Source organism: Kogia breviceps, chromosome 3 (genome assembly GCF_026419965.1).
Source record: "Kogia breviceps isolate mKogBre1 chromosome 3, mKogBre1 haplotype 1, whole genome shotgun sequence".
Lineage (NCBI taxonomy): Eukaryota > Metazoa > Chordata > Mammalia > Artiodactyla > Physeteridae > Kogia > Kogia breviceps.
This window is the reverse complement of record NC_081312.1, coordinates 76984259-76999815: the sequence shown is the minus strand read 5'-3', so window position 1 is coordinate 76999815 and position 15557 is coordinate 76984259. Positions and strand designations below refer to the sequence as shown.

Below are 15557 nucleotides of genomic sequence, written 5' to 3'. Positions count from 1 at the left end.
TAGCCAGCCAATGAAGCATTGTCCACATCAGGGAACTGAAGTTTAGAGTGCTCCTATGCCACCCCCCCAAAACAAATAACTCCATGAAATAAAAATCAACATACAAACTTTTGTCAAACCTGTAAGGCAACAATACCAGTAAAGGAAAAACCTTTCTACCCTTACTTCTCTTCTGCCTCTAACCTAAAGTAACTAGAGGCAGTGTAGAAATGTGAGGGGAGGAATGAAAGGGCAGAGGAAAAGAAGTAGATCAAAAGAAGTAGAAGCCTGAGTCAAACTGTCTTGAGGAATAAGTTTTAATTTGTATAAAAAATTAAAATTTGGTTTTAGATTGTACCTGGATAAAGAAACCATGTATTAATACTAAAAGCAATCAGAAAACCTATCATACTGGTCCAAGATACTATCCACAGGTGGAGACAAACAGAACATCAGAAAATGTTTGAAGCAGACATGGTGAGAAAAAATAAAGTTCCTTTGTGTTTATACCCTCCAAAGCCCAAATCATCTCATTAAATAGTTACAAGTACAAATGTTTAAACATTGCTGTAGCATGAAAAAGGAATAAAACTCACCTGAAGGCCAAAAGGTATCTCTTTGAAAGTCCTCTTGGGAAACTGGAGAGCACTATGCTTCAGGGTGGGTAGAGAGATCTAAAAAAGGTAGGAAAAGGAATCAGAAAATATGCTTAGAAAACTACTAAAGACAAGCTTGAAATATCCATCACAGTTGTGCCTTAATTCAGCCCTAATACTTTAATGATTCAGCTGAACTTATTAGCTGAAAGAGGAACAGAAAATATTTTGTATAAAACTCAATAGCTCACAAGTATACTGCTGCTGCAATTTACTAGATGTTGAATATGTATCTATATCTGTTATTTTCTCATTAAGAACACCTAGTCTTTCATTAAGATTCAACTCACACATCACTTCTACCAGAAAACCTTTCTAATATCCCCAGGCTGTACTCTGTGTCCCTTCCATAATGCAACTAGAGTACACCAGGTCAAATTCCATCCTTGTACTTACAGATGCTTTGAGGTGAGTCTATTATGTGTCTGTGTCTCTTCCCCTAGACTATAAGCCCTTTGAGGACAAGGACACTATCTTATGTTTTTATCCCCAGCATCAGCCTGTTAACTGACTAGTAATCAGGTAGTGAAAGGAAGTTTTTAGAAATGGATGAGTGAGCTAGTTCTTGAATCAGTCCTCACTAGAATTAAATATGTTTTAGTCACAAAACCACTAACTGATTGTTTACATTTTTAATATTTAAGAAGCTTATCTGTTTTTAAAAATACATTTTGATATATGTTTTTATTACAAAATAATATATACTTGTCATAAATTTTTCAAACAATATATGAGTGTAAAGTTAAGGGTAAAAGTTCCCATCCTCCTTTCTCACAATCCCATTTCCCACAAATAACAAGTTTAGTACTGGTCAGTTTCTAACATATACAAGCATGCAAATGCATACACATATAATGGTTCTAATTTTTTTAAACTGATTATATTATACAAATATTTTATAGCTATTTTATTCTCTTAAAATTTTGTAACCTCCTATTCAAATGAATACAAATAGATATGCCTCATAGTGTAATATTGTCTTCTTTGTGAATAAACCATAACTTACTTAATTTTTCCCCTATCGCTAGATTCATGTTTTTAAGTGTTTTGTTCACACATAGGTTCAAGTTATTAAAAAAACACAGTTCTAGGAAGGGTCTTGTTAGAGACAATAATAAATCTACCACAAATCCTTTTTTAAAATTATACAATATACTAAACATACATAAAAGTCTATGTAATATATCTGCAAGATTAAAGAATATGAAATTCAGAAATGCCTGTGCCCTTCTTTATCCAAGTAAAAAACATGGAATATTATCAACATTTTAATAAGCATCCTGTAAGCCTATCCCCAACATCAGTCTCCCTATGCAACAAGGGGGAAAGGGGAATTTTGTGTCAATAATTCCCTTGTTTTCCTTCAGCTTTACCACTCATTTATCTCTAAATAAAAATGACAGAATGGGAAACACCAAAGACCCATTCCTCCACAGAAAAATTGAAAACACAGGCAAAAATTGTCAGAATCAGCTTTATTAAAAGTCTTGAAAATATTCAAAGATTTAGAGCAATGAAATGAATGCTTCATCAAGAAAAAGGCAAATAAAACATGGTAGGAGAGCTCTGTGGCATTTTAGCTTACCTTTGCCACATCCCCTTCTCCTCAGCTCAGAAGCATTTTAAAGATAGGAAACCATATTCCTAGAAGGGGTTCCTGGTTCCAGAGAAAACAGAATGGACCTTAGTCTCAAAAGTTTCCTCTCTGTTTTGACCTGTCTAGGGGCTCCCTGGAAGACTACAACAGTAGGTTTCGCTTTATTTCACCTAACTTGAAATTCTCTCAGAACAGAGAAACAGCCACATGGAGGATATTCCTCTAAAATATAATAAGGCAAATGAACCAACCACTGCCACCCAAGGCAAAGAATATCAGTTGAGACAAATATTAGACACACTAAAACCCTAGGAGGAAAAGCTGGGGAGTGAGTTACTTTGGAGAATAAGGCCTCTGAAGAGCTTCCACATATTCCTGAGAATCTTCCCTAACACAGAATGTCAATAAAGAGATAGAAATTATGCAAAAGAACTAAATTAAATTTTAGAGCTAAAAAGAACAATAACAAAAGTGAAAAATTCACCAGAGGATTTTAACAGTATATTTGAGCAAGCAGAAAAAGGAATCACTGAACTTGAGGATAGGTCAATTGAGATTATCCAATCTGAGGAACAGTAAGATAAAGAATTAAGTAAAACAAACAGAGTCTAAGAGACCTGTGGGACACATCAAATATATTAATATAGACATAATAGGAGTCCAGAGGAAGAAAAGAGACAAAAAAAGAAACAAAGAATATTTGAAGCAATAATGGTCAAACAACTGCTGATGATGAGAGATATGAATCTACATATTTAAGACATTCAATGAACTCCAAGTAGAATAAACTCAAAGAGATCCACATTGAGACACATTATCACCAAACTGTCAAATACAAAGACAGCAAAGGAATCTTGGAAGCAGCAAAAGAGAAGTAACTTTTTATGAACAAGGAATACAAAGATGAACAGCCAACTTCTCATCAGAAACCAGGGAAGCCAGAAGGCAGTGGAATGACATATTTAGGGTCCTAAAAGAAAAAAACTCAACCAAGAATTCTAACAAACCTACCCTGCAAAAAATGTCAAAGGAGTCCTCCAAGCTGAAAAGGAAGGACAACAGACAGTAACTTGAAGTCATATGAAGATATAAATAACACTGGTAAAGGTACCACTGGTAAAGGTAACTACATAGATAAATATAAAGCCAGTATTTTTGATTTGTAATCCTCTTTTTTTTTCTATGTGATGTAAAACAAATGCATAAAACAATAATTTTAAAACCATGTTAATGGGAAAACAATGGAGTGAGAGCAATTTTCAGAGGGAAACTTATACCAGTAAATATCCACATTAAAAAAGAAGAAAGATCTGAAATAAATAACCTAACTTTACACGTTAAATAACTAGAAAAAGAAGACCAAAGTAAACTGAACTCTAACAGAAGGAAGAAAATAATGAAGATTAGAGCAAAGATAAATAAAATAGAGAAGATAAAAGTAATAGGGAAAATCAATGAAGTCAAAGTTGGTTCTTTGAAAAGATCAAAAAAATTGACAAACCTCAAGCAGGACTAAGAAAAAAAAAAAAACACTCAAATTTAGAAAGAAAGAAAGGAGGGAGTGAGGGAGGACAGTGGGGACACTACTATTGACCTTAGAGAAATAAAAAGAATTATAAGAGAATACTAAGAATGATTATATGCCAACAAACTAGATAACCTAGACCAGGGGTCCCCAACCCCTAGGCTGTGAACCAGTACCAGTTTGTGGCCTGTTAGGAACCTGGCCACACAGCAAGAGGTAAGCAGTGGGTGAGTGAGTGAAGCTTCATCTTCCACTCCCCATCGCTCTGCATCGCTCACATTATCACCTGAACCATCGCTTGCATTACCACCTGAACCATACCCCCATCACTTGCATTACCGCCTGAACCAGCACTCTCATTACCGCTTGAACCATCCCCCTGCCCCCCGTCCATGTAACAATTGTCTTCCACGAAACTGGTCCCTGGTGCCAAAAAGGTTGGGGGTCACTGACCTAGACAAAATGCACAAATTTCTAGAACACACAAACTACTAAAACTGACTCAAGAAGAAAGAGAAAATATGAATACACCTAGAAAAAGTAGAGAAACTGAACCAGTAATCAAAATCTGCCTAAAAAAAGAAAACCCAGGGCCATATCACTACTGTGATGTACTCTACCAAATATTTAAGAAGAAATAACACTAGTCTTTCTCAAATTTTTCAAAAAATAAAAGAGGAGAGAATACTTCCTAACTCATTTTATGAATTCAGCATTACCCTGATACCAAACCAGACAAAGACATCAAAAGAAAATAAAACTACAGATCAATATCTTATACAGATATATGCAAAAATACTCAACAAAACACTACCAACTTGAACCAGCAGTATATTAAAAGGATTATACACCATGACCAAGTGGGATGCAAGAGTGGTTCAACATAAGAAATTCAAGTAATGCTAGAGTGGTTTACATAAAATCAATGAATGTAATACACCACATTAATAGAAGGAAGGGGACAAAACAACATGATCATCTCTATTAATGCAGAAAAATCAATAGATAAATCTAACAGAATACACTTTCTTCTCAAGTGCTCATGGAACATTCTCCAGGATAGATCATACCTTGGGTCACAAATCAAGCCTTGGTAAATTTAAGAAAATTGAAATCGGATCAAGTATCTCTTCTGACCACAACGCTATGAGACTAGATATCAATTACAGGAAAAAAAATCTGTAAAAAATACAAACACATGGAGGCTAAACAATACACTCCGTAATAACCAAGAGATCACTGAAGATATCAAAGAGGAAATCAAAAAATACCTAGAAACAAATGACAATGAAAACACGATGACCCAAAACCTATGGGATGCAGCAAAAGCAGTTCTAAGAGGGAAGTTTATAGCAATACAATCCTACCTTAAGAAACAAGAAACATCTCAAATAAACAACCTAACCTTACACCTAAAGCAATTAGAGAAAGAAGAACAAAAAAAACCCAAAGTTAGCAGAAGGAAAGAAATCATAAAGATCAGATCAGAAATAAATGAAAAAGAAATGAAGAAAACAAAAGCAAAGATCAATAAAACTAAAAGCTGGTTCTTTGAGGAGATAAAATTGATAAACCATTAACCAGACTCATCAAGAAAAAAAGGGAGAAGACTCAAATCAACAGAATTAGAAATGAAAAAGGAGAAGTAACAACTGACACTGCAGAAATACAAAGGATCATGAGAGATTACTACAAGCAACTATAAGCCATAAAATGGACAACCTGGAAGAAATGGACAAATTCTTAGAAAAGCACAAACTTCCAAGACTAAACCAGGAAGAAATAGAAAATATAAACAGACCAATCACAAGCAATGAAATTGAAACTGTGATTAAAAACCTTCCAACAAAACAAAGCCCAGGACCACATGGATTCACAGGAGAATTCTATCAAACATTTAGAGCAGAGCTAACACCTATATCCTTCTCAAACTCTTCCAAAATATAGCAGAGGGAGGAACACTCCCAAACTCACTCTACGAGGCCACCATCACCCGGATACCAAAACCAGGCAAAGATGTAAAAACAAATAAAACTACAAGTCAATATCACTGATGAACATATATGCAAAAATCCTCAACAAAATACTAGCAAACAGAATCCAATAGCACATTAAAAGGATCATACACCATGATCAAGTGGGGTTTACCCCAGGAATGCAAGGATTCTTCAATATACGCAAATCAATCAATGTGATACACCATATTAAAAAATTGAAGAATAAATACCATATGATCATCTCAGTAGATACAGAACAAGCTTTCAACAAAATTCAACACCCATTTATGATTAAAAAAAAAAAAACCCTGAAAGTAGGCATAGAGGGAACTTACCTCAACATAATAAAGGCCATATATGACAAACCCACAGCCAACGTCGTCCTCATTGGTGAAAAACTGAAACCATATCCACTAAGATAAGGAACAAGACAAGTTTGCCCACTCTCATCACTATTATTCAACATTGTTTTGGAAGTTTAAGCCACAGCAATCAGAGAAGTAAAAGAAATAAAAGGAATCCAAATCAGAAAAGAAGAAGTAAAGCTGTCACTGTTTGCAGATGACATGATACTATACATAGAGAATCCTAAAGATGCCACCAGAAAACTACTAGATCTAATCAATTAATTTGGTAAAGTTGCAGGATACAAAATTAATGCACAGAAATCTCTTGCATTTCTATACACTAACAATGAAAGATCAGAAATAGAAATTAAGGAAACAATCCCATTCACCACTGCAACAAAAAGAATAAAATACCTAGGAATAAACCTACCTAAGGAGGTAAAAGACCTGTACTCAGAAAACTATAAAACACTGATGAAAGAAATCAAAGATGACAAACAAATGGAGACATATACCATGTTCTTGGATTGGAAGAATCAACATTGTGAAAATGACTCTACTACCCAAAGCAATCTACAGATTCAATGCTATCCCTATCAAACTACCACTGGCATTTTTCATAGAACTAGAACAAAAAATTTCACAATTTGTATGGAAACACAAAAGACCCCAAATAGCCAAAGCAATCTTGAGAAAGAAAAACGGAGCTGGAGGAATCAGGCTTCCTGACTTCAGACTATACTCCAAGGCCACAGTAATCAAGACAGTATGGTACTGGCACAAAAACAGAAATATAGATCAATGGAACAGGATAGAAAGCCCAGAGATAAACCCACACACATATGGTCACCTTATCTTTGATAAAGGAGGCAAGAATATACAATGGAGAAAAGACAGCCTCTTCAATAAGTGTTGCTGGGAAAACTGGAGAACTACATGTAAAAGAATGAAATTAGAACAGTCCCTAACACCATACACAAAAATAAACTCAAAATGGATTAAAAACCTAAATGTAAGGCCAGACACTATAAAATTCTTAGAGGAAAACATAGGCAGAACACTCTATGACATCAATCACAGCAAGATCCTTTTTGACCCACCTCCTAGAGAAATGGAAATAAAAACAAAAATAAACAAATGGGACCTAATGAAACTTAAATGCTTTTGCACAGCAAAGAAAACCATAACCAAGACCCCAACTTCTTCAAAATGGTGGACAGCTTCTTCTACTGAGGCACCAGCATGGTGGAGGACAAGCTTGTGGAGGACCTCAAGACCCCAGACAGCAAGGAACAGAAGAGGAACCGGGTGTGTGGCATCCTGAGGATCATCAAGCCCTGCAACCATGTGCTGAGCCTGTCCTTTCCCATCCAGCATGACGACGGCTCCTGGGAGGTCATCGAGGGCTACCGGGCCCAGCACAGCCAGCACCACACGCCCTGCAAGGGAGGTATCCGTGACAGCACTGATGTGAATGTAGATGAAGTAAAAGCTCTGGCTTCTCTGATGACATATAAGTCTGCAGTGGTTGATATGCCATTTGGGGGTGCCAAAGCTGGTGTTAAGATCAATCCCAAGAGCTATACTGATAATGAGTTGGAAAAGATCACAAGGATGTTCCCTATGGAGCTGGCAAAGGGCTTTATTGGTCCTGGCATTGATGTGCCTGCCCCAGACATGAGCACAGGCAAGAGGCAGATGTCCTGGATTGCTGACACCTATGCTAGCACCATAGGGCACTATGATATTAATGCCCATGCCTGTGTTACCAGTAAGCCCATCAGTCAGGGTGGAATCCACGGACGGATCTCTGCTACTGGTCGGGGAGTTTTCCATGGGATTGAAAACTTCATCAATGAAGCTTCTTACATGAGTATTTTAGGAATGACACCAGGATTTGGAGATAAAACATTTGTTGTTCAGGGATTTGGTAATGTGGGCCTGCACTCTATGAGATATTTACATTGTTTCAGTGCTAAATGTGTTGGTGTTGGTGAATCTGACGGGAGCATATGGAATCCAGATGGTAATGACCCAAAGGAACTGGAAGACTTCAAATTGCAACACGGAACAATCCTGGGCTTCTCCAAAGCAAAGATCTATGAAGCGAGCATCCTGGAGGCGGACTGTGACATACTGATCCCTGCTGCCAGCGAGAAGCAGCTGACCAAGTCCAATGCACCCAGAGTCAAAACCAAGATCATTGCTGAAGATGCCAACAGACCAAAAACTCCAGAAGCTGATAAGATTTTCCTAGAGAGGAACATCATGGTTATTCTAGATCTCTACTGGAGGAGTGACAGTATCTTACTTTGAGTGGCTGAAGAATCTAAATCATGCCAGCTATGGCCGTTTGACCTTCAAATATGAAAGGGATTCTAACTACCATTTACTCATGTCTGTTCAAGAGAGTTGGGAAAGGAAATTTGGAAAGCACGTTGGAACTATCCCATTGTACCCACAGCAGAGTTCCAAGACAGGATATTGGGCTCCTCTGAGAAAGACATTGGGCATTCTGGCTTAGCTTACACCATGGAGTGCTCTGCCAGGCAAATCATGGGCACAGCCATTAAGTATAACCTGGGATTGGACCTGAGAACAGCTGCCTATGTCAACGCCATCGAGGAAGTCTTCAAGGTGTACAATGAAGCTGGTGTGACCTTCACATAGACTGGACTGGACTGCAGCTGACTTCTTCACTACCCTTTCACCTCTTCATCTGCAGACCTATCACAAGTTTACATGTAACCACAGAAATCTCTCTCTCTCATGACTTAATAGATAATGGACACCATTCTCAACAAGTCAATCCAAATCAGCCCCTTAAGAAAAAAAGTTAGGGGACCACATATAAGCTAATAAGTGATAGTAGAAATTAGCTATGTCAGAGAGCCATTTGGGCATTTTGCCTTTAAATAAAGTCTTTTCCCTCTCCCTGTGCTGCCTTGCTCCATGGCTGTTTCCCAGCACAGTCAGCTGTAGCCCTGGGAAAGCTCCTTTTGTCCAAGAGTTGTCAGTCACTTGCCACTTCAGCCCTGGACAGATCTACCAGGTGCTTTGACACATTTAAGAAGGAGGTATCTGGCATTTGCAGGAGGTAGCATGGTCCTCAAGTGAGTTATTTGTATTTTACATCAGCAAAATAACTCAATTTTACAGGTTACAAACAAAAAACACTTTCTCTTTATGCATTTTATTCTTTTAGAATAAAATAAGTACATGCTGCTGTAATAAAATTGCCTTTAATCACTTAACAAGCCTAAACTTGACTCAAGCAGTGAATGCCTGTAAACATAATAAATGAAAAAAGCTAGTTTGTTTGTTTGTTTTGCAGTACGCAGGCCTCTCTCTATTGTGGCCTCTCCCGTTGTGGAACGCAGGCTCCGGACGCGCAGGCTCAGCGGCCATGGCTCACAGGCTTAGCCACTCCGCGGCATGTGGGATCTTCCCGGACCGGGGCACGAACCCGTGTCCCCTGCATCAGCAGGCGGACTCTCAACCACTGCGCCACCAGGGAAGCCCAAAGCTAGTGTTTTTATAACATAAAACGGTATCATTTATAATTTGACAATTGCATATCGTCATCCAGCAAAAATAAAAAGCCCAGCAGAGAATTATCTTTATACCTGCAAATGACGGAGGCTATTTTTGTTAAGACTGTCAGAATTTACTAACCACAATTATGACATATAGTCCAAAGAATGCAGTAACCTCCTTATCATGTTAATTAATTGTCCTCTTTTGAAGATCTATTCTGTTGACTAATTGAACAATAATTCAAGTAGAGTGTCCCAGAAAAAAACCACTTGTGCTCCCTCTTTGGAGTCTGGCTGGAGGCTGTGAGCATTGCCAATGGTCCCGACTCACCCTGACTTTGTGTCTTCATTTAGAGGTCTTGTCTTCTGCACATGGCTTCATTCCCAGTGGGCTGGAAACAATCTGGGGTTGTGTTTGTTTGGGAGTTGTTTGGCCAGGGCCCTTTGAACAGTAGTGTCCCAATGAAGTACTTGATAATATTTATGTAAGAATGAGCTTTTCTTTTTTTTTTTTTTTTTTTTTTTGCCGTACGCAGGCCTCTCACTGTTGTGGCCTCTCCCATTGTGGAGCACAGGTTCCGGACGCGCAGGCTCAGCGGCCACGGCTCACGGGCTCAGCCGCTCCGCAGCATGTGGGATCTTCCCGGACCGGGGCACGAACCCGTGTCCCCTGCATCGGCAGGCGGATTCTCAACCACTGCGCCACCAGGGAAGCCCGAGCTTTTCTTTTTTTTAACAATAATATCCTTTCAGAAATATCTACCTACTTTATAACTGCGTGACTTAACCTGCTGACAAAAGCAGTTATTAAAAAGACTACCTTTTCCCAAAAAAAAGAAAAAAAAAACCACATGCAACCCAATGTTCATTGCAGCACTATTTACAATAGCCAGGTCATGGGAGCAACCTAAATGCCCATTGACAGACGAATGGATAAAGAAGATGTGGTACATATGTACAATGGAATATTACTCAGCCATAAAAAGGAACGAAATTGGGTCATTTGTAGAGATGTGGATGGATCTAGAGACTGTCATACAGAGTGAAGTCAGAAATAGAAAAACAAATATTGTATATTAACACATATATGTGGAATCTAGAAAAATGGTACAGATGAACCAGTTTTCAAGGCAGAGATAGAAACACAAATGTAGAGAACAAACATGGACACCAAGGGGGGACACTGGTGGTGGTGGGATGAATTGGGAGATTGGGACTGACATATATACACTAATATGTATAAAATAGATAACTAATAAGAACCTGCTGTGTAAAAAATTAATTAATTAAATTAAATTTTAAAAAAAGAAACATGAGCAATAGAGAAATTTTTTAAAAGATGAATGGATAAAGAAGATGTGGTATACATATACAATGGAATACTACTCAGCCATAAAAAAGAGTGAAATTTTGCCATTTGCAACAACATGGATGGACCTGGAGGGTATTAAGCTTAGTGAAATAAGACAGAGAAAGACAAATACTGTATGTTATCACTTATATGTAGAATCTAAAAAATAAAACAAATGAATGAATATAAGAAAACAGAAACACATTCCCAGATATAGAGTACAAACTAGTAGTTACCAGTGGCGATAAGGAATGGGGGAGGGGCAAGATAGGAGTAGGAGTTTAAGAGGTACAAACTACTATGTATAAAATATGTATATATTGTACAGCACAGGGAATATAGCCAGTATTTCATAACAACTTTAAGTGGAATATAATCTCTAAAAACTTTGAATCACTATACTGTACATCTGAAACTAATATAATATTGTAAATCAACCATACCTCAATAAAAATAAAATTTTTAATTAGTTTTTTAATGCAAAAATAAGAAAACAGGGGGCTTCCCTGGTTGCGCAGTGGTTGAGAGTCTGCCTGACGATGCAGGGGACGCAGGTTCGTGCCCCGGTCCGGGAAGATCCCACGTGCCGCGGAGTGGCTGGGCCCGTTAGCCATGGCCGCTGAGCCTGCGCGTCCGGAGCCTGTGCTCCACAACGGGAGAGGCCACAACAGTGGGAGGCCCGTGTACTGCAAAAAAAAAAAAAATAAGAAAACAAACCAAACAAATGAGCTAAAGATCTAAATAGACACTTCACCAAAGAAGTCATACAGATGGCAAATAAGCATATGAAAAGATGTTCCAAATCATATGTAATCAGAGAAAAGCAAATTAAAACAATAATGAGATACCACTACATACTTACTAGAATGGTCAAAATCCAGAACACTGACAAGATCAAATGCTGGTGAGGATGTGGACCAACAGGAACTCTCACACATTGCTGGCTGGGAATGCAAAATGGTACAGTCATTTCAGAAGACTATTTGGAGGTTTCTTACAAAGTTAAGCATTCTCTTACCATATGATCCAGCAATAGCATTCCTGGGTATTTACCCAAAGGAGTTGAAAACTTAAATCCACACAAAAACCTGAACGTAGATATTTATAGCAGCTTTAGTCATTATTGTCAAAATTTGGAAGCAACTGAGATGTCCTTCAGCAGGTGAACAGATAATAAACTGTGGTACATCCAGCAATGGAATATTATTCAATGCTAAAAAGAAATAAGCTATCAAACCATGAAAAGACATGCAGGAATCTTAAATGCATATTACTAAGTGAAATAAGCCAATCTAAAAAAGGCTTCAAACTATATGATTCCAACTATGACATCCTGAAAAGGGCAAAACTATGGAGACAATAAATATTAACTCTGGGAAAGGCAGGGGACTTTCCACAGAGTTTCTCATGATTGAAACCATACCGCTCACGGTTTGCAACTTTCCCCTCAGGAAAACATTAGTGACAGCGAAAGGAGGAAATGTTAAAAGTGCTCAAAGCACGAGATTAATAATCGAAACACCGAATTGATACGGATGTTCACGCCTCAGTACCTCAGGGTTGACCAGCCTGTCTACTCATGTCCCCACAGGAAAATGCTGCTCAGTCCTGCTCTTCCTCCACAGACGCCCGGGCGCCCTCCTGTGGCGGAGACCCACGTGCCTGACGGGCGCGCTGACGTCACCGTGCGCGGGGAGGGCAACAGGGAGGCGGATTCCAGGGCGGGGCGGTGGGGGGCGGATTCCCGGCGCCGGACTCCAGCGGCCTGTTAGCATCTCCTGTCGGCGCCGCTGCTCTCCAGTCTGAGGGGAATGCCGGGCTGCTGCCCTAATTGCCTGTTTACTGCTCCAGCACTGCGGTGTAGAGCCCTGAAGCATCTACTTTTTTTCCCCTCATTTTTCCCCTACGTCAATAAATCCCGCAGTGGTTGAGAGTCCGCCTGCCAATGCAGGGAACACGGGTTCGTGCCCCGGTCCGGGAAGATCCCACATGCCGCGGAGTGGCTGGGCCCGTGAGCCATGGCTGCTGGGCCTGCGCGTCCGGAGCCTGTGCTCCGCAACGGGAGAGGCCACAACAGTGAGAGGTCCGCGTACCGCAAAAAATATATATATATATATAACCCAAGAAGCCAACCTGAAAAGGCTACATACTCTTATGATTCCAAGTATATGACTTTATGGAAAGGGCAAAACTATGGAAACAGTAAAAAGATCAGTGGTTGTCAAGGGCTAGGAGAGAAGGAAAGAATGAATAGGTGGAGCACAGGGGATTTTTAGGGCAGTGAAACTACTCTGTATGATACTATTATGGTGGGTACAAGTCATCATACATTTTTCAAAACCCATAGAATGGAACATATGTATAACTGATTCACTTTGTTGTAAAGCAGAAACTAACACACAATTATACTCCAATAAAGATGTTAAAAAAAACCATAGAATGTACAACATCAAGAGTGAACCTTAATGTAATCTGTGGACTTTGGGTGATAATGATGTGTCAATGTGAGTTCATTGACTGTAACAAATGCACCCTTCTGACGCAGGATGTTGATGGTGAGGGAGCAAGGGGGGGGGCAAAAGGTATATGGGAACTCTCCGTACTTTCTACTCAATGTTGCTGTGAACCTAAAACTGCCCTAAAAAATAAGGCCTATTTAAAAAATACTTCTAGGGTTTCTCTGGTGGCACAGTGGTTAAGAACCCGCCTGCTAGTGCAGAGGACACAGGTTCGAGCCCTGTTCCGGGAAGATCTCACATGCCACGGAGCAACTAAGCCCGTGCACCACAACTACTGAGCCTACGTGCCACAACTACTGAAGCCCACACGCCTAGAGCCCGTGCTCCACAAGAGAAGCCACCGCAATGAGAAGCCCGCGCACCACAACCAAGGGTAGCCCCCGCTCACCACAACTTGAGAAAACCCGCACCCAGCAACCAAGACCCAAAGCAGACAAATAAATAAATAAATATATTTTAAATAAATAAATAAAATTAAAAATAAAAATACTTTTAAAAAATGTAACCCAATAATGATTATTGTCAAAAACTGTACAACTAGTGTTTTTTTTCCCCTTTGGGCAGTGACAAACAGAAGCAGACACAGCAAGTTTTCCACAAGGCTTTTTGCTATAGAGAAGTCTGTGCACCAAAATGTCAAGGCTCACACTCCTCAAATGATAAGTTTTTCATCTACTCCCATCATTCACCAGACCCATTTTGGATACCTCAGCCAGAAATCTCCCTCTCTGCTAGCAGGAACAAAAAGCTCCAGGCCACACACAACAGTTGGTAAAATCTAGAAGAAATTGGCACTGTTCAAGCTGCCTCAGTGAAACCAATGCCCTAAGGATCCCTATACTCCCAGGCCTAATCCAAAGATAAGTTGGTTTAACAGATTAGAAAAAAAAGTTGAAGAAGGAGAGTCATAACAGAAAAACCTAGGGTCCCCAGGCACCAGTTTAAGACTCTCTGCAGCAGCTCTGCTTTGGTCGGTAAAAGCAGGAGTTGGAGGCTCCTGAGAGCCAATTAAAAAAGGAAGTTAGGATGAAGGAGGGAGAAATGATTCCAGCAACTACCAATTAAAAGTGAATGGATCCCACAGCATGAAGGGACGGTGATTCAAACTGTTGCATCAGCCACGTTGCAGCACCAACTCCCTAAACATGAAGAGAGAGCAAAGGGGAGGGGTGAAGGAGGGGAGCAGAGGTGTCCCACACTCTGGCAAGCTTCCACTGCTTATCTCAAGTGAATACACACCTGACAATTAAAGCGCAAGTGGAATCTCTTGATTAGCCATGCAGAAAACCCCAAGACCATGCCATAAGAAGGACAGGACCTGTAGGCAGGGAAACATGCCCCAAAGTTAGGCAGGATGCTGCTGACACAACAGACCTGCTGCCAATTCAGAACTGCTCTTGTCAAATCAGATCACACGTGACTCACTGTCCTTTGTGGAGAACAGTGTTACTTCCATCACTATCCCTCCCCTCCACGGTATACTTGTAAAATACCTGATGATTTTCAAGCATGTTCACAAATACTGCTTCAGTGATTGTCACAAACAAAATCCCTGTGGGTTCTGTCGGGTATGTATTAGTATTTTCATCTAGGAATTTTTAAAAGTTAATGCTGAAGTTCAAGAGATCTAAGAGCATAAAAGCAGTATTATTTGTATATTTTAAGTGATATGCCACTAAGCTTATATATACATAAGATATCTCTTGAACAAAATGTAAGAAAATGGAGCGGTTACTACAGCAAAGGAACTAGAGGTCAGGAATGAAAATGAGGCTTTCTTTTTTCTGTTAGCTTTTTTGTAATTTTACAGTTTTACACTATTGTATATATAATTTCCTGAAATTAAATGAAAAAGAAAGTTACAATTAGGGAGCGGAAAACCACAATCCAATTCTCTTTCCATATAATGCTGCCTCCCATGTTGGGTAAACAGGACAGAACAGTTTTCTTTCTCCTGTATCTTGCCACTTATTCCCCATTCCATGACCACCATCCACATGTATGTATACACACACAACTTTCTGTGAGAATTTCCCCATGATTGCCTGGT

At 39.4% G+C, this 15557-nt stretch overlaps 1 long non-coding RNA gene and 1 pseudogene across 1 annotated transcript; one reads left to right on the top strand and one right to left on the bottom strand.

Moving 5' to 3' along the window:
• Window positions 1-574: 574 nt before the first annotated feature.
• Window positions 575-12628, bottom strand: LOC136793926 (uncharacterized). The gene is made up of 3 exons (XR_010840012.1): window positions 12542-12628; window positions 11851-11932; window positions 575-653 (listed from the first exon to the last, which is right to left on the bottom strand). It is a non-coding gene; the product is annotated as an uncharacterized lncRNA (long non-coding RNA).
• On the top strand, window positions 7299-8771 carry LOC131752115 (glutamate dehydrogenase 1, mitochondrial-like; annotated as a pseudogene).
• Window positions 12629-15557: the final 2929 nt, after the last annotated feature.